Genomic DNA, 20,105 nt, shown 5'->3' on the forward strand with positions numbered 1-20,105 from the left:
TCCCAAGCAAAAGGGGTGTAACATGAAAGATGGCTCCCATGTGCTAAGGGCTCTGCCTGAGGCACCAAGGTGGGACCTTTCCACGTGTTCTCTTTGAACCCCCATGACAAACCTGCAATATCATCCCTCTCCCTCTTTACCAGTTGATGACTCTGACCTCCAAGAACGTAAGTGGCACACAACCAGTGGCAACATAGCCCAGATTCAAAGCCAGGTCTATCTTACTCCAGGGCTTATTGGACAGGAGAGGGGGTGGGTGGAGTAAGGGGAAAGAATGTTCATCCACCGAGAGCACACACCCCCCATGATAGGGCAGAAAAAGCAATCTGTGAAAATATATGGTTTTATTTACGAAAAATGAATTCAGCATACAACGTCATCATAATGCCATTTCTCGAAACATTAACTCCCATCAATGTTGTAAAAGCCTGGGAAGCTACAAAACATCTTTTTTTAAAAAAAAACTCCCTATTATCTATAAACATCCACTTTTCAGGCCAACCAAGATGTCAGCCCCCCCTCCCCTTGATCTGTTGATTTTAAATCTAGAAAGGTCAAGGGTGGCCACACGTGTTCCTGTGGTTTTGAAAAAGGTTCTCAGAAGCCTGCAAGCCCAGGGGAAAGCAATGCTGACTTTAATTGCTCTGTGAATTAGAGCCTCCCCTTTTGGTTTAAATCCACACCACAAACGTATTATTTTCTCCAGTCTTAGAAACAGTGGTGAAGCCACTGTTTTCTCTTGTCCAATCCCGCCCTCTAGTGGTTCCAACCTAATTGAAAAATAGAGAAAGTAACTCCACCAGAGAGACAAGTGTGCCACCCAGACCCCTTCACTCCCTTACTCCCTCACCCACCCAGCCAGCCAGCCATCCCTATGGCTACTCATTTAGACATCATTGCTTGAGAACCTATTATGCGCAAGCAACAAAGATTCTGGATGCCCTAGGTACTTAGTGATTCATTTGCTAATGTGGAACTTGAGGGTCTGGGGGAAATAGGCCAGATCTGGAGTACAGAAACCAGGGTTGGAATCCCAGCTCTGCCCCTTAAAGCCTGAGTGACCCCAGGGACGAAGGTCAGTTCCCTGCTGGACTTGTTTCCTCCCCCCTTACCCATCTTCAAAATAGTATTACATGCACCCCCTTAATTTTTATTTAATTTTCACAATCAACCTGCCCCTCTATTCCTGGAGCACACTTAGGTTTTCATCACAGAGGAAAGGCAGGAGAGCCAATGCGTAAGCCCAGACCATGGCTTCAGAAGCCCTGGGTTCAAATCCCAGTTCTGCCAGTTACCTGCCTTGTTACTTTGGACAAACTACTTAACCTCTCTTAGTCTCTTTTTTTTTCTTGTCTGTAAAATGGGCATAAACATAGGGTTCAACAAGATAATTCACATTCTCACATTTCAGTGTAAGCAAAAGCCCCTGGGGATTTTGCTAACAGGACAGCCCCTTTTCAAACTTACTAGTCCAGAATCTCTGAAGATGGCCCCAGGCATCTGAGCCAAGCTGCCCAGGTGATCCCGATGTACAGCAGTCTTTGACAACAAATGGAATACAGCTGGCCCCCTGGTCGCCAAGCTTGGCCTCACGTTGGAATCTTTAAAAATACCTCCCTCTCTAGATTCTGATAGAATGGGTGCGGGGTGGAGCCCAGCACTGGGATTTTTAAGAATTCCTGGAGTGATTCTCATTTGTAGCCAATGTTGAAAACCACTGCCTTAGTCCCGTGCCTGACACAGAGAAAGTCCTTAACACATGTTAAAAGAAACCCTACCAACACATCCACGTCATGCCTCAAACACTGTGCCTTTATTCAACAACTACACATAGTGAGCCTCTGTCTGGGGCCAGGCACTGGCAATAGAGCAGCCATCCAACCGAAACAGACAAAACTCTGTCCTCAGGGGGGTCACAATAATGCAGGGGCCAGTGTGTCATCTTGTACTGGGCCCCAAAGATTATGCAGCCCACCCAGGGAGTGGGGACTGCCTTTCACACAGGGCCTTGTGGGTCACGGTAAGAACTTTTTCTCTTTGAGACGGGAAGTAGTCACACCTCCCACAATTATCTGCCTTGGTAAAGAAGAGATTTCAAGATGCAATTTCACCTTCAAAAAATGAGACCATCCAATAGCAAGATTTCCGTCGGGGGTGGGGGGGACCTGGTCAGGGGGAAACACATTGGTGCAGTGAGGCCTACTCTGACTTACCCTGTCCTGTGTGTCTGTCTGTTCCCCTTCGAGTAAGGCAGTCTGAGCAGGAGATGGACGACCATAGCCTGGAGCTTCCCCTGCCGCTGCTGTTCGCTGTCCTGCAGCCCACAGCCTCCTTCCTCCCAGCAGACGCAACGGGTCAGATGTTTCCAGCTGTACAGGCAAATGGAAATACTTACTGGTAATCAGGATTTGAGCTTTGCACCTGCTCCCCTTGGCGGCTGAGCCTACTTCAGAGGCCAGAGGGTGGAGGGGAAACCCTTTTTTAATCCCTGCAGCTACTCAGCTAACCCCCAGCTGCTCCTTAGCATCCATGAGTGAGGCCAGGGAAGCCCCATGAAATCTTATTAAATCACTGAGAGCAAGCCAGGGAGGGAGGGTGAAGAGGCCTCTCCAGGTCTTCCAACTAAAATAACTGACTCAGTCACTCACTCTCCTCTCCCTGCGTATCTTTATTCACAGTGCCTATCACAAGCTGACACTTTATGTTTGTTTACTTCTAGTAGTCGGCCTCGCCCCCTGGAATGTAAATTCTGTGTTCATCACCAAGGTGTCCGCATTGCCAAGGGGTATGACACCTAGAGGGAGGTTTGTTGAATGAATGAATGTCTCTTTTTCAGTTGACTCCAGTTAATACCAACGTTGCTGCTACTAAATGCTCCAGCGAGGAGAACGGGGCTGGGGGAGAACTAACTGACAACAGCAGTTCTGTGTAAGCAGGACAGGAGACTGTCTTTCCCTCATAAAGAGAGAGGATTCGTTAGCTGAGTTTGCAGGGCTTTTTCCCTAGGAGGAGGAGGGGGAAGGGAAGGGATCAAATGGGATCACAAATGGGAATCCCAAGTACAGCCATCAGAAGTCCTGTTGGACCTGCAGGGTTTTTTTGTTTGGTTGGTTTTTGTTTTTCCTCCAAAAGCATGGTTCCACATTAAAAACCCAGCCTCGGGCTTCCCTGGTGGCGCAGTGGTTTAGAGTCCGCCTGCCGATGCAGGGGACGCGGGTTCGTGCCCCGGTCCGGGAAGATCCCACATGCCGCAGAGCGGCTGGGCCCGTGAGCCATAGCCGCTGAGCCTGCACGTCTGGAGCCTGTGCTCCGCAATGGGAGAGGCCACAACAGTGAGAGGCCCGCGTACCGCAAAAAAAAAACAGGCTCCCTGGAAAAGCCTGCTGGCAACGACGGAGCCCCATTCCTGCAGGGGACCAGCAACCTGCTGCTGTGGAGCCACTGCCTCTTGACCCAGGCAGGGCTCTCCAGGATGCCCCCTCTGAGCTGCCTACTCCTCACATTCCCTGCCTGGCTCCAGGGCCCTGTATCGCGGGCCTCTCCTGCTTCTGCCCTTCTGGCTTTGCTCCTGATCTGGGCCTGGGGGCTTCCTTGCCCACTCCCAGTGACTGAACCCAGATTGTGCTGGGCAGTGGACTTCACCTGGTGCTCTGCCCTCCCATGGCTGCCAGGCAGGGTGCAGCCTCCTAGACCTGCCTGCAGAGCTGCAGCCCTGAGCAGCCAAGGTCACCTGGGGGACGCCCAGCATCGCTCCTATGTAACCACAGGGCCAGCCAAGGGGGATTATTCTTTTTCCTTCCCTCATATGGGAATTTAGCCAGCAGGGTGATTTTATTCAGGTCACCTTCCCCAGCTCAGAAACCATCAGTCCCCTCCCCGTTTTTGCTTAGCCTGGTAGACATAAACCCCCAGCCTTCATGATCTCTGGCCCCCTCTCCCCTTTATCCCCCCACCTTAAGTATTTCTCAACCAATCTCATTCCTTTTCATTTCCTTCTGTGGCCTCAATCCTCCAGCCCTGCAAATCAACTCAACTCTCTCTGGCAGGCAGCCTGTTCCTTCTTGTTATTAACAAGGCTGAGAAGAATGGATAATAAATAAGACCTTGCTTTCAAAGTGCTTTCACACCACCAACTCACAGTCTCCCACGGCCCACACAAGGTAGATACTGACAGGCAGAGTTCAACTGACTTGTCTACAATCAGCAGCTAGTTAGTGGTGGAGCCAAGTCAGGAACTTATTTATGTCTTATCAGGAAATTATCATTTTAAAAAATAAGTGAGTGGAAGAGACAATCCAGATTCTAAAATATGACTTTAATATAGTTCAAGGGCAAGATTTATTCCCGCTCCTTAGTACTGTAATTAAAGTAAATGGAATAAGATTTGGTATTATATTTGCCTTTCAAACAACCTTTCAGAGGCGCCTGCATTGCTCTGCAAAAGGAAAGCCATCTGCTCATTTATTCACTGCATTAAACACCTGCTCGTTCACTCAGTCAACAATTTTGTGTTGCACTCTTACTGTGTGCCACGCCCTGGGCTTGACACGAAGCATGCACTGGTGAGCAAAACAGACCCAGCCCTGTCCTCATGCACTTAGAGTCCAGTGGTGAAGTCAGGTGTTAAACCAAGATTCACACCAAGAGTGTATGATCAGATAGAACCACCATATGATCTAGCAATTCTACTCCTGGGTATATATTTGAAGAAAATGAAAACACTAATTCAAAAAGATATGTTCACCCCAGTGTTCATAGCAGCACTATTTACAATAGCCAAGATATGGAGGCAACCTAAATGTCCATCAACAGATGAATGGATAAAGAAGATGTGGTACATATATACAATGGAATATTACTCAGCCATAAAAAAGAATGAAATTTTGCCATTAGCAACAACATGGATGGACTTGGAGGGTTAAATGTTTAGTGAAGTAAGTCTAACAGAGAAAGACAAATACTGTATGTTATCACTTATATGTGGAATCTAAAAAATAAAACAAATGACTATAATAAAACAGAAACAGACATAGCTACAGAGAACAAACTAGTGGTTACCAGTGGGAAAGGGTGGTGGGGAGAGGCAAGATAGTGGAAGGGGATTCAGAGGTACAACCTACTAGGTATAAAATAAATAAGATACAAGAATGTATTGTATAGCACAGGGAATATAACCAATATTTTACAATAATTTTAAATGGAGCATAATCTATAAAAATATTCAATCACTAAGTTATACACCTGAAACTAATATAATACTGTAAATAAACTATACTTCTCCAACACTATGTTAATCTGAGCATCCATCTGTGTCACCTGGACTACTGTAGTCACCTCCTAACTGGTCTTTCAGCTCCACCCTTGCCCCCATACAGTCTATGCTCCACACAGCAGTCAAGGTGCAAGTGTTCAGTTTGTGCACATGGAGTCTGACCTAGGTTCAGATCCAGGCTCAACCCTGCGGCAAGCCACTTAAACTCTCAGCTTCCCCATCTCCCAACCAGGAGTGATAAAACCGATGTCACAGTATTGTCTGAGCATTCGGTGGATAGTGTGTGTATCACACTCAGCCTGACTCCTGGTTCATAACAAGTGCTCCATAAATGTGAGTTATTGTCACACTGATTCTGGATTCCCTCAACGCCAGCTCTGCATGTTGAGCATCAGTTGATGGTGATGCTGGTCAGGAAACCAGGCAATGCCTAATTCATTATATGCCAGCCTCTCAGCTCTTCCCCAGCCTTTGGTGGCCATGAAACAACGATTCCAGCTCCATCACTTGGTGTCTGTTACTCATCAGGGATGCACACCGATACCATCACCTTGAAGCAGAATTTTGAAATGTGACATATGTTGGGGTTTGGACAGCAGTTTTCTCCACTCAGAATGAAACCACTTCCTGAAACACCTATTCCCCAGACCCAGAGGGGAGCCCTGACTTTTGCAGGCTCCAACTCTGAGGCAAGATTTTGCTGTCACATCCTGAAAGCAGTCTTGGCCAAGAGTGGAGGTGGGTGTAGCTGGGGCAGAGCCATTGCTCATGATGTTTGTGTCCTACTGTGGGATTTCCAAACCATGAAAACAAAACTCATCCTTTTGAAGACAACAGACCCAAACATCACAGGCTGGGGAACATCTGCCCTGTGGTGAGGGATTCCAAGCCGGGCCCCTATACTTACCTTTTCTTATCTTTTCTCACTCCTTCCCCTTCCTGGGAGGCAGGGTTCAGGCTGCAGAGTCTGACGGACGTGAGTCCAAGTCCCAGCTCTGCCACTCGCTTGGCTGTGTGACCTGGGGCAGCCGTGAATGCTCTTTGAACCCTGGTTTCTTCATTTATGAAATGGGAAATAATATAGGAGCTATGATCATTGCAAAAATAATAAACATCATATCTGAAAATGGAGAAGCAGCAGAGGACAGCAGTTAAGAGGCTGGGCTCTGGAGTTTGAATCCCCCTCTTCCGCTCACTGACTGACCCTTGAACAAGTTACTTAATCTCTCTGATTGTCTCATCTGTAAAATGGGAATAACAACTATTCTTCCCTCAATGACACACGATGGGAACTAAAGGTGTTAACACAGGTACAGCCTTGAACAGAGGCTGACACTTAGAAAGTGCCCACCCTCATGGGTTCGAGCCCCGGTCCAGGAAGATCCCACATGCCGCAGAGTGGCTGGGCCCGTGAGCCATGGCCGCTGAGCCTGCGCGTCCGGAGCCTGTGCTCCGCAACGGGAGAGGCCACAGCAATGAGAGGCCCGTGTACCACAAAAAAAAAAAAAAAGAAAGAAAGAAAGAAAGTGCCCACCCTTGCTGTTATTTCCTCCCAATTCCTATAGCCCTCAGAGGGCTGACTGTGTGAGGAGCTTGGGTGGAAGCGAGGTCCCGAGATCAGGTGTAAACCCATCACTCTCTCCATTACAAGGAGGATTCATTGCAATCTTCCTTGTTTCCCAGAATGCTTTGCAACTAGTCGTGAACTGACTCCTGAAAAAGAGGCAGCTGGGACCTAACCGGGACAAGCCTTCCCGTGGTTCTGTCAGGGAAGACAAAGAGGCAGGCACAATCTCTAAAGGGACAATGGACTAACACAGACACGTGGAAGATTGACATTTCTCCTGCAGTGGTGCCAGGATATGTGGTTTGGGGCCTCTCTGTGAGGTCCTGCGCTCTAGGACTACGTAGAAGCCGAGGTCCAGCAGGGCAGGAAGGGACGTCTCATCGGAGGGCATGGTGAAGGCTGTTCCCTGCCCCGGATGGTCACTTGCTCATGACCACATCACAGGCACAGAAGGTGAGCCAGCCTACGGGTGGCCCAGTCATCTGGTGAAGAAGATGCACAGAGAGGACATGGCTGGATGCAGAGACAATACGCGGCCAGATGTTTTGTGGTACTACACACAGACGATAGGTTCCCCAGAACCCTGAGAACTGGGACATCGGCTGTCTGAGGCTGCTCTGGGGCCTCAGGACAGAAGGGACCCGGGGCAGGATCACTCTTGTTGGGGTCCTTCTCCCTATCCTCTATGTCATATCGGTGTCTTATCTGACAGACCTGGGTACGAAACTAGCTAAGTAGTCCTGGGGGCAAGACTTATCCTGTCTGAAGTTTAATTTCTCCCATCTGTCAAATGGAGTTGATGGTGGGACTGATGTCATAGGGTTGTTAGAATTAAATGACTCACTCCAGATACCTGCTGAGAACAACACCAGGCATGTTTTTTTGTATTCAGTAATTTGCTTCCAGTAAGTGGTTACTGCTGTTGTGGTTGGAAATACTCTGACCGTTTTTATTCTCCAAATTCTACCACACATCCAGCCTCTCAATTCCCTAGCACAAAGTAGCGTCCAATCTCTCTATAAGCCTGAGAGAAACTGAGGGACTGCCCAGAGAGACAAAGCAAAGTAAAAGTGAGGTTCAACCTATGTTTACAGGGAACAGATAAGCAGATGCAGAAGAGGACTGGATTTGGTTATTTGTGTATTTATTCATTCATTCAATTATCCAACAATTATGTATTGAGGGACCATTGTGTGTCAGGTCCTGTTCTGGCTCCTAGGACCTGAAGTGAACAGGACAGAGATAGCCCCTGCCTTCAGGGAACTCACATTCTAGAGCAGTGCTGTCCGATAGAAATGTCATGTGAGCACATATGTGACTTTAATTTTCTTATAGCCACTTTTTTTTAAAGCCACTTTTTTCTTATAGCCACTTTTTTATCATGAATTTTAATGATATATTTTATTTAGCCCATTATATGCAAATCATAATCGTTTCAGTAAAGTCAGTATTAAAAATTATTGATGAGATATTTTACACCCTTATTGTACTAGGTCTTCTAAACCCGGTGTGTATCTTACACATACAGCCATGTGAGTTCAGACTGGTGACATTTCAGGTGCTCAGCAGCCACGTGGTTAGTGGCTACCATATTGGACAGCACAGCTCTCAAGTGTGTGCGTGGAGTCAACTAGATTGGATCAGAAAGACTGTGAGGGCTTTGGGGAGAGGGGACCAAATTGCATCCATCTCTGCACCCTCGTATCTAGCATCTAGCACAGAGGGGGCATTTTTTCAACCTTAGGTGAATGAATGCAGGGTGGACGCAAAGACCACAGGCTCAGCGGACAAGGTTTCAACCCCACTACCTGTGACATTAAGCAAGTTATTTAACCTCTCTGCCTCTTGATCTTATTTGGAAAATGGGAATTATAAAAGTTGCCCTTTACAAGGTTTGGTGAGGATCAAATGAGTAAATAAACATACAGCACTCAGAACAGCGTTCACTGAGTAGAATGTCCTCAGTAACTCTTAGCTTTCACCATCATCAACATCACCATCTCACCTCTGTCTCATTTTACAGGTTTCATTTGCATCTTGTGCCTCTGCTCAGGCTCATCCCTCCCCCTAGGGCTGCCGTAACAAAGTGCCACAAAGCGGGTGGCTTAAAACAAGAGAAATTTTTTCTCTCGCTTTACTCTTCTGGAGGCTGGAAGTCCAAGATTATCTTCAGGGCCATGTTCTCTCTAGAGGCTCTAGAGGGGAATCTGCCCCATGCCTTTTTCTCAGCTTCTGGTGTTGTCAGCACTCCTTGGCTTGCAGATGCATCCCTCTAATCTCTGCCCCATCATCACGTGGCTTTCTCCTCTCTAGTATGACTGTCTCTGTGTCTCTTCTCTTAAGGACAACAGTCATATTGGATTAAGGGAAGCCCTACACCAGTATGACTTTGTCTTCATTTACATCTTGATGACATCTGCATAGACCCTATTTCCAAATAGGGTCACATTCATAGATACCAGGGGTTAGGACTTCAACATATCTTCGAGTGGGGGAGACACAATGCAACCCACAACCCAGGGTTACTGTGAGGATGAGACACTCCAGTGCATGTAAACACCCTGGCACCTCACCGATGCACCTCCTCTAGGTTACGTTGATCTCCTCTGCCAGCACCATGGCCACCAGTGTTCACCAGTGAGACTCAGACTCAAAGAAATTGCCAGCTGCGGGGCCTGCGACTTGAACTAAAAATGCATGAGAGTTAACTCCCCCCAGGGTGAACTTTAGCCACTGGGGGACCAGAAATGGGAAAGAACCAGAAGAAATAGTTCCTCTCCATCCCCCACACAGGATACTGCTGGGACAGAGCTCCATAAGGCCTCTCGGAGGACGCCCAGCCCGATGGAGCAATCAGCCAGCTTGTTTCTGTTTCTCTCCACACACTCACCTCTTCCTCACGCCTGGTTCCCTGGGGCTGCACTCCTCCATAGTATCAGCACATAATCCCTCAGACTTGCTCTTGCAGAGAACCTGGACTAAGATACTCAACAGATGGCAGTTCCACTGCCTTTTATAGATTCAACCCAAATGATGTCACCTCCTCTAAGGAAGCTCTGATGTGCCCCCCACTCCTACCCCAGTTCCCCCATGCACCCATAGTGCTCTGAACACTCACATCTATATAGCACTGACCAGATCGTATTACCGTTACTTGCTTCCTTGCCTGTCTCCCCACCCAAACTGTGACTCCCTCCATGGACCACAGTCTACTCATCACTGTGTCTCCAGCACTCAGCACCCAGATATTTGATAACTGAAGTTTTCTGATTCAGGTAGTTAGCATCTACTGACAAGATGTCTTTGGGGACGGGGGGGGGGTGTCTATAAAATTTCTCCATGCACTTCCACCCTGCCCCTGAGAAAATGCCTCTTCTTATCTGCTCACTGATGCTAAAAATGACTTTTTCAGGTGTCAAAAATCACAATGAGAGCTAAAATGTAAAATGCAAGTATCTCTGAGAGAGAAAACTTAAGTCCTTAAATTCTCACTAAAATGTAAATGACCGATAGGGTGTTTCTTTTCTGATAGAGGCAATAGAGGTGACCAGCCAAAGGCATTTTATTCATAGAGACAACACCATGCATAGAGCAAAGAGCTTTAGGGTAGTCTGAGGGGTGAAAGGGTGAGGGGGTAATTTAACTCCCTCAAGTTAGCTCTGCCAATCTGCTATGGTGCCCCAAACTCCTACTCCCCCATAGACAGAGTCTGTGAGGCAGTAAAGGAAACTAGCCCAGAAGCCAGAAGACATGGTTTTTTCACTGGCGTTTCTGCCTGCTAGCTGTGGGATCTTGGACAAAGCCCTTACCCTGTCAATTCCTTTAAACAGAAAATTAAGATGCTCACGATAATGAAGATGATGGGTCAGCCTCTGGTTTTCTACAGGGCTATTGGGAAAATCAAATAAGTAACATATGGGAACCTGCTTCCCAATATGTGAAGCAATTTACGTATGTGAGGAACTTAACTATTTTTAAATTTGTAATAAAGACCTTCTTTACAGAAGGACCTTCTTTCACAGAAACTGAGAGCTCTCGGGAAAGTCAAGAGGGAAAAATTCAGTTCTCTGTGTGAGTCTCAACCACACACCTGTCGGTGCCCTCCTGCCTTTAGGGCTCGGGGTACCAGGAGTCCGCTGGCCTTTTAGGCTCAGGGGAGCTACCATCATCCCAGGCGCATCCTCACCCACACTCCCATCCCCCCTGAGCTCCCAGAGGAGGATCTGGCCTCCAGGCCTTTCTCCTGGAGTCACTGGGCTCTTCACTAAGGACTAAAACTCCACCTGAGTTGGAATGTATGAAGCACCCATGTCTAATCTCAGGTTTAACCCGAGGGGGTATTAGCTAGATAGGTTTTTTCCTTTTGGTGGAAAGTTTAAATGAAGAACCTTGAGAAATGAAAAGGACTACAAAGTGAAATCAGAAAAAAAAAAAACAAAAACCAACACTGCATGTCTCCTCCCAGGGATGTTTCTGTTCTCTCTAGGAAATATCCCAAAGTGTAGACTTTTCCTCTCTTAACTCTGGATTCATGCTCACACATCATCATTGCTGCCAAGTTTGGTTAGTCGAGATAGTTACACACCTCTGCCCAGGTGTGAGGGGAGAGAAAGCTGACCCTCCCCCACCCCAACTTCAATGGAGATGTGTCACATTATAAAAATGTCCCATCAAAGACCAGCATGTAGGATGAGATATAAGTTACTGTGGCTATCTTTGGAAAACTTTATCTGCCACACTAGCTTTTTAATGAAAGAGGAAAAGCTTTCATTAAAAATTAATAAATCAGGATGAAAAATAAAATGTAAAGCAGTGAATTATTATAGGCATTAATATTGCAAGAAAACAGCATGCTTACCAAAGCATCCCCTTAGAATATAGTTTGACAATAATGATACTTATGATGCTTCTCAGCCTGTACAGTGTCTCCATATCATGATCTTCTTTAATCCAGCAATGCTGTCAAGCAGGGTCATCCACTTCCAAGTGAAGGAGACTGAGGTTGCCAGCAGTAGGTGCCTTGCCCTGGGTCACACACTGTGTAGTGACAATACTAGGGCTTGAACCCAGGGCTTCTGACTTAAATTGTGGTGTCCTTTCCACATCTGACCAGCATCCAGTTTGAGTGATATTTAGCCCCCATGTTAGAGAGCTCAAAAACCCGTAAGACATTTTCAGTCTAGTAATCGGGTTCTAGACGTGGCTTTGCTGCAGTTTGAGTCTGAGCAAATCACTTTCCTCTCTGAGACTCAGTCTCTGCATCTGTAAATGCAGAGGATTACACTGGAGGAGTTTAAACTTTTTCTTTAAAAAAAAAAAAATTTAAGCAACCACACCCTTTCCCCAAGTGAAACCTTATGAGGATTCCCCATTCTATGCAACATCTATTCGAAAGCAAAGCTGCTCTACCCACCAGAGCTAAACATGCAGCCACCCCACGATACATCCATGAGTATACACTCGACAGAAATGCGTTCATTTGTCCACCACAAGACTTGTGCGTGGATGTTCATGGCAGCTATGTTCATAATACCAAAACCTGGAAACAATGCCAATGTTCATCAACAGTGGAAAAGATCAATAAATCACGGTGTAGTCATACAATACAATTCCACACAGCAACAAAAAAGGACAGGCTATTGTTACCCACAAAAACGCGGATGAATCTCTCAGATATAATTTTGAGCAAAAGAAGCCAGACACAAAAGAGGATAAACTTTGTAATTCCATTTACATGAAGTCCAAAAACAAGCAAGATCAAGTAGGTGGTTACCTCTGGGGAGGATACTGACTGGGAGGGGACAGCACAGAGCCTGCCCAGGGGTGCAGAAAGTGTTCTTTATCTTGATCTGGGTAGTGGCTACACAGATGTATACATGTATAAAAACTCATCAAGCTTTATCTTTGAGATTCCTGTGCTTTATGTCATGTAAGTTGTACCTCAAAAGAAAAAAGTGGAATTCCTGTGGCTGAAGTAAACGAGAGGGTTTTGAAGATCCATTTGTTAAGCCTTCACCGCACAACCTCCATCCACCCACCCCTTGGGGGACTCTAAGGGACCACCAGACTAGACCATCTCTAAGGAAAGAGTAGATCCAATAGATTCACTTTGGGAATTCAGCTTCAGTCGCTTTACCTCAACATCATCTTACAGGTGACAGCTGCTTCAAACACCCAACTCCCCATTCCATGGGTTTCTTGTCTTACCTTTGTTCTTGTCACCTTCTTCCCCGCCCTGCAATGCCCAAAGCCCACGTGCTGCCCCCAGGACCAAAGCCCCCTATGTACCCTCCCTAAGTATCACCACCTCCTTCCAATTTCCCAAGAAGGCCCATGCAAGCTTACCTCCTGGTGGTGAGCACAAGCTCCCAGGTCCATCCACCAAGGTTCAATTCCTGGCTCCTCTACTTGTAGCTGGATGTGCTTTTTCTTTGTGCACTGAGGTTGTTAACTGTACAGACCTCATTAAATTGTTAGGAGAACGAATGAAGATAGTACATGGAGAGGACTTAGCACAGTGTCTAATCCATCCTGGGCGCTCAGTAAGTGTTAGTTACTGTCCTGATCACTGTTGTCTATTCTTCGGTTCTGTCATTGCTTGTTCATGACTAGAGAATATATAGCTTTAAAATATTAAAATAGTCTTGTGAAATATTTACCACATGCTTTGTTGGACTTCATCCTCACAGCCTAGACTCCTTTTGAGTAGACTGAGGTTAGGTTTCCAAAGTCACACAACTGATCAATCAGTGATGGAGTCAAGACTCAAACCCACTCCCTCCTGACCCCAAAGTCCATCACAGTCTGAGCTCTTGGCTACTTGCTTAGTGAACCATGTAACGGAGTTGACAGAGAAGGTACCCAATCCTAAAAGAGTGAATATATACTGGGCCCACTGGTGTGATAGAGTTTGGAATCAAACAAATCCAGGTTCTAATCCTGGGCTGTGTGGTTTACCAGCTGTATGAACTTGCTCTAATTGTTTTATTTCTCCCTGCCTCAATTAGCTCATTTGTAAACTGAGACACAGTAGTGGAATGCATTAAATGAGATTCCTAACTCTAGCCAAAAGGAAAGAAAAGTTAACCCTGGGGATTTCCATCATCATGGGATACTGAGGAGGAGTGATTTGGGGAAGAGACCCTATATTTCATCCATGTTCACCCAGTTCAGAACAGAACCACTTATCTAGGGACAACCCCTCCTAAGACTAGGGAGTTTTTTAACGATCAAATGATTCTGAAGTACGAAATGTTAACTTTGTTTGTGGTTCTGGTCTTTTTTCCTCTGTTGTTAGTTTTAAAAAACAGTTACTAAAAACTAACGTCCCCTCTCAGTCTATCTTCCTCTTCCTGTTTCCAAGACAGAGTGTATAATAGGCAGTTTTGGTTTTCAAATAGCCCATCTTTCTAATTCTCTGTTCCTGATTTATCAGCCATGATATTACTTTCATTCTACTCTAAAGGGACAGCTATGCCTTGAGAGGAATTAGGGTGACATCCTAGACCCCATGATTTTAGGACTTCAGGTTGCTGTGAGAAACAGGTGGCTGGAACAGTGACTCAGAGTCAGAAGGGAAGGATTTGGCAATAAACATGGGTTTAAAAGGTCTGACATTCATACACACTCACTTCATAACTTTTCATCACCCCCAAGAGGTAAGTGGGGTAGTCATGCTCTGTCACTCACTTCCACACAAATTACTGAGGCTGCAATTTCTTCTGTTGACAGCCCCCCTTCTTTCCCCTGTAGCATTGCCTTTGATGGCCAATGGATCAAGACTGCACCTCTCCAGGCCTGAAAGAACATCATCATGTGAAGTGGGCAGCTGGCGGGGGTCCAGTCTACCTGGAAGGGCATTTGGCCATCAGAATTGAGTCTTTAAAAGGCTGATACCCAATAACTCCAATTATACCCAATTTATTAAGGAGCCTCAGATTGCCAGGGTTTCAAACACAAACATCACAAATTGTGTGCTCTCAAACCCTGTTTAACAATGCTTAAAATCATCTTGGTCCAATTGTATTACAGGTTTTTCAGTCCCATTTTATTTCTATAGAACTCTGTAGAATTGGATGTTTTTGCTGAGGGAGGATCAGAGAGTTATAATGATCAGATGTCAATGAGAAGTAAACCCCCCAAAGGATCTAGAAACCTGGGAAGAGAAAACAGAAAGGTTAGAAGGGGAGGCTAAGAAGCGACAAGAATTTCCATAAGGAGTTCAATTAATGCTGTCATCCTAGGTGAGGAGCAGTCCTGGGCTGGCCCCCTTCTCAGGACAGCAGAAGGCAGGCAGGCAATGGTTAGGAACACTCTCCCTGACCTGGGGTGTGATTCCCAGCTATGCCATTTGGACAAGTTACTTAATTTTCCTTGGCCTCAGTTTCCTCATCCATTATATGAGAGATGATAATAACATGTACAACATTTGGGATGCTATGGGGATTAAAAGAGGTATCACCACTGCAGTGCCTGGTACACTGAGGGATTTCAACAAACGGTAGCCACTGTTATTATCTGCACCCTGAAATTTCTGAATAATTAATCGTGATTGTGAGCACTTGAATGATTCTGTGTATTGCAATTTACACAGAGAGTGCTTTATTGTTTAAAAGCACATCTTTGCAATACAAATTGAAACGTGTCACCATCTATCACCTATCAAATTGGCAAATAATACTGCCCGATGTTGGTGAGAATGTGGGGAAATAGGCCTTTGCTGTTGATGGGAAGAGCTTTTTGCCACTATGTATCAGGTCCCTTAAATGTGTCCATGCTGGGACCAAGCAGGATGAGGAGAGAAGTCATGTGGTAGCAAAGGGTTGCACAGAGATGGGAGCAGGATGTCTGGTGGAGGCGAAATGTAGAATCTAGGACGGATCCATGGAATTCACAGACATTCACAGAATGTCCCAGATATTCCAGGGAAGAGATATAAAATGTGTGGTCAAGCAAATGAACTCTCACGAGATTGCTGTTTGGGTGTTAGAGAGAATACTAACCCTTTAAGACTGGAGACACACAAAGAATATATCTCCAGCTGCCAACGGCACATCCCCACCTGGAGGTGTCACAGGCATCTTCGCCTCAGCACACCCATGTTGGACCAACTGACTGCCCACACTCCCCACACTCCCCACCCAAAACTAGCATTCCAGTCTCTACAAACAATGTAAAAGATACCACAACTTACTGGTTGTTCAAGCCCCAACCTGAGTGGTCATCCTCGATTTCCGCTTTCCCTTCACCTAGTACCACCACCAGCACGACCCCAAATGCCTACGTCTAATCGCTCAACAGGTCCTGTTTCTTCTGCTTCCAAAATATATCCTGAATCCAGTGAGTTCTCTCAGTTTCCATGGCTACTGTCTGATCTAGACCACCATTATTTCCCACCTGGACAAGGCTTGTTGATTATCTTACTTCTACTCTTAATCCCTCCAAGTCATTCTCCAGGTAACAGCCTGGATGCTCTTTTAAAAATATAAACCAGATTGAGTCACTGGATTGCCCAGATGAAAACTCATCAATTTCATGTTGTCAACCTCTTCATCTTTGTCTACCATCCATCTTCCCCTCACCCACCACCCTGCAGACACACACGCCTTCCCTCTGTACCTCGAACAGTGCACACTCATGGCCTTTGCCCCTTGCTCTTCCTTTGGCCCAGAAGGCTCCGTCGGTGGCTCTTCTCATCCTTCAGTCTCTCCTCAAAGAGGTCTTCCCTTGCTAGACCAGCCAAAAGAGCCCCTCTAGTCATTATCACAATACCTTGTTCAATTTCCTTCACAGGACTTATCTCCAGCTGAAATTCTTTTATTTGTTGACTTGTACATTATGTTCCCCACCATCTCATACCACTAGAATGTGAGCTCTGTGAGGGCAGAAGCCTGCTTACCTCCTTCACTGTTTATCCTCAGCAACCAGTGCATGGGAAGTGGTCAATAATTAGTGGGAAAACAAATCAGTGAATGAACATCGGGGTCACGCAAAGTTGTGGCACCTCCCACTCCAGGGTCCTCTGGTCATTTATGACTTTGATGTTGGTGGTGGGAGAAAGGGGCAGAGTAGTGACAAAATAACAGGTCACCAGTTCTGATGGAAGGACAAGAATGAGTGCTTCTTGTTTAACCAAGGGGAAAACCAGAGGAGGGCTCAGGATTTGGCCCAGGTTACAGAGCAAGTTGACAGCAAGAGAAGCTAAAGTTTCTGGATCCTTGGCAATTGTCCTGTTGATTGCTCCAGGTGTGTCTTGTCACTATCTCTACGGGGTAGTTCACAATGGTATACAATGGGTGAGAATTAACTCCACCCCAAAGGAAATTCTCTTGGGACATCTGGTCACAAGATATGTAGGAAGCTGATTAATGAATAAACATTCAAATGATGAAATGCTGAAACATCACTAGCTGGTACGTGGCACAACAGAGATCCCTTACCTTAGTATTCAAGGCACACCACTCTTCAGCTTCTTTCCAGATCTGGGGTCTCTTTTGACCTCGATTTCCCCATCAATGGGAAATACAATGAGAAGCAAATAATCAGCAAAGTCCCTTCCAGCCCTGATATTTTAGAATGCTTCCCTTGGACATGAGTTCCTTCCTCAAGCCAAACTGATTTACTTATTGTACTTCCTGTCCCCTACCTATATGTAAACTTAAAAATATTCACTTTTGTCTATACTGGCCCTCTATTAATAATGCTGCCATGTCCTCTCTGCTCTTTGAAATACTGTGTAGCCTTCAATGATCAATAGAATTTCTACTCCCACTCTTCTTTCTTATTTGTCCCAGCTGAAAATATTTTCCTTTTATAATCTCTTGGGCATTTATTGTTGAACCCAGGAGTTGGTAAACTATAGCCTGCAGGCCAAATCCAGGTCATGGGCCAAATCTGTTTGTTTTGTAAATAAAGTTTTATTGGAACACAGCCATCCAATTCATTTGTATATTGTCTGTGGCTGCTCTTGATACACTACAAGACAGGGTTGAGTATTTGTAACAGAAACGGTATGGCTCACAAAGCCTAAATGTTTACTGTCTGGCTCTTTACAAAAAAAAAAATGTTTGCCAACTCCTGTCTAATCCATGCTTCTCAAACTTGAGTACACAAAGATCCAGGCTGGGATCCACATATAAGATATCCAAAGTCACTGGTCAACCCAGGGTATCTTCTTGGAGCATCGATTTTACTAGAAGACTGGGGAGAAAAAATGGTTAATAGAATGTAAATGTGGACATTAAAGCAAACATATTTATATTAAGAAGTGGATTCCAGCATTTGCATGAAATAGTATGTGAAAATCCCAAATGCGACCAAAATTCCAAGCTTGGGAAGGGCTGCTTCACATTGTTGCTGCTCCTCCACTGTTACAAACATTTTGGTATAAAATTTGGGGAGGTACCCATCAATGCCATTTAATTTGAGGTGAAAGTACGTATCTTATATGGTTTTGTATCCTCACCACTTCTGACACAGTGCTTGACTATAACAACTCCAGAAGGTCTGAAGTCATTTATCTAGATAAATCCTAAAAGGTCCTCACCTGTCAGGATGGTTAATGGGGTCCTGCCTAATGGCAGAGGAATGGACCAGAGGACTTGACCAGCAGAGGTCTCCTTCGCTATGGGGGCAGGGCAAGGGGCTTATTAGTGCTTTGGCTGTCTCTATGGCAACAAAAAATCTAATAACATTCCGTTACCTTAACAATACTTGCAACAATACCATCACCAATCCAAACCACTAATTAGTTCCTTCCTGAGCTGAAGGCAGAACCTATCTTATGATGACCTAGTTGCTTTTTGTTTATATTTGCCTTTTCTTTTCCTATTTATTTATTTTGGAGGAGAAGGGAGAGGAGATACTAGAAAGTTTACTCCAGCCCTGGCTGCCAACACCACCACTGTTAGCGTTCCCGCCAACCATTCCCCTCACCCCAAAGAATCTCTCTCTGACTTCTAAGGGCAGAATAATCCCTATTACATAAAATGGTGACCACTCAGTTTGTTGTTGAATGTTGTTGCTTATCTTTGTTTTGTTTCTTAAAGGCAGATGTCCCTAGGAAAGGATAACACATAAAGTTACTAACCTTTTAGAATCGGGAGGTGTTTTGGGCACTGGGCGAGGGGGTAGAAAGACAGCCAGACTCCCAGTCAGGGTGGAAAGATCTGAGGTCAACCCCAATTCTGCCACCGACCTGCTGGGCCAACTACTTGCCATTTTTGCACCTTCAGTTTTCTTTCTTGTAATGTGAAAGTTGAGAGCTGGGTAATCCCAAGGAGCGTTTTCAGTTGTAAGATCCTACAGTTCAAGGCAGCAAAATTAATAGAAAGATTAAGGTCATGACCACATGGATAGGCCTCGAAAACATAAAGCAAACTGGAAAAGGTTAGTGGCAGAATGACATGTACTGTATGATACCACTCTAACTTTTTAATTTAATTTTTGGAATAGGTAACATAGTACATCCACACTGTTCAAAAAAATCTTTAAGGAATTCATTTAAATATGTTCCTTCCCTCCTCTCACCCCTCTTTCCTCCTCTCACCCCTCTTTCCTCCCACATGCAAAATTGTTTTTAGTTTTTTGTATGTAAAGTTTCAGACTTTCTTTATGCACATACAAAAACCAGTGGATAAGCAGGCTCATTTTCCCCTTTGCTGCACAAAATGTAGCATACTATACACATTCTTCTGCACTTTTTTTGTCTTCACTTAATATGTACTGGAGAAATTTCCATGTTAGCATAGAGAGTGTCTTCATTCTTTTTTAGAACTGCAGAGGATTCCATAAAGGGGATGCCCCACAATTTATTCAACCAGTCACCTATTGATAGATATGTGGATTTTTTTCTAGTCTTTTTTATTACAAGCAATACTTCAATGAATAACCTTAAACACATGTGCTTTCGAACAAGCACAAATGTATCTAAAGGCAAATTCCCAGAAATGGAATTTCCTTTGTAATTTTCTGCGTTTGCTTTTATGATAGAGATTGTCAAATTACCATTTATAGAGATTATACCAATTCACTCATGCACGAGCAGTCTGAGTGCCCCTTTCCCCACAACCTCTTCTATGCACTGTTTTACCAAATCTTGGGTGCCTGTACTGACCAACTTGACAGGTTTAAAAAATATCTCAATGGGATTTAATTTGTATTGCTCTTTTGATGAATGAGACAGTGACTCTCTTCTTAATAGCCATTTGTATTTCTTTCTGTGTAAATAAATACTTTTAGCCCTTTTTCATATACATAAAATTTTAA

General features: G+C 45.1%; 1 long non-coding RNA gene across 3 annotated transcripts in view; it reads right to left on the reverse strand.

Moving 5' to 3' along the window:
• Nucleotides 1–14,772: 14,772 nt before the first annotated feature.
• Nucleotides 14,773–20,105, reverse strand: part of LOC116751766 — a 98,675-nt gene continuing 93,342 nt past the window's right edge. For all 3 annotated transcript variants that reach the window (XR_004349329.1, XR_004349328.1, XR_004349327.1), the window contains one exon: nucleotides 14,773–19,139. This is a non-coding gene — a long non-coding RNA (uncharacterized LOC116751766). The remainder of the gene's footprint in view (nucleotides 19,140–20,105) is intronic.

Source organism: Phocoena sinus, chromosome 3, assembly GCF_008692025.1.
Source record: "Phocoena sinus isolate mPhoSin1 chromosome 3, mPhoSin1.pri, whole genome shotgun sequence".
NCBI classification, from domain to species: Eukaryota; Metazoa; Chordata; class Mammalia; order Artiodactyla; family Phocoenidae; genus Phocoena; species Phocoena sinus.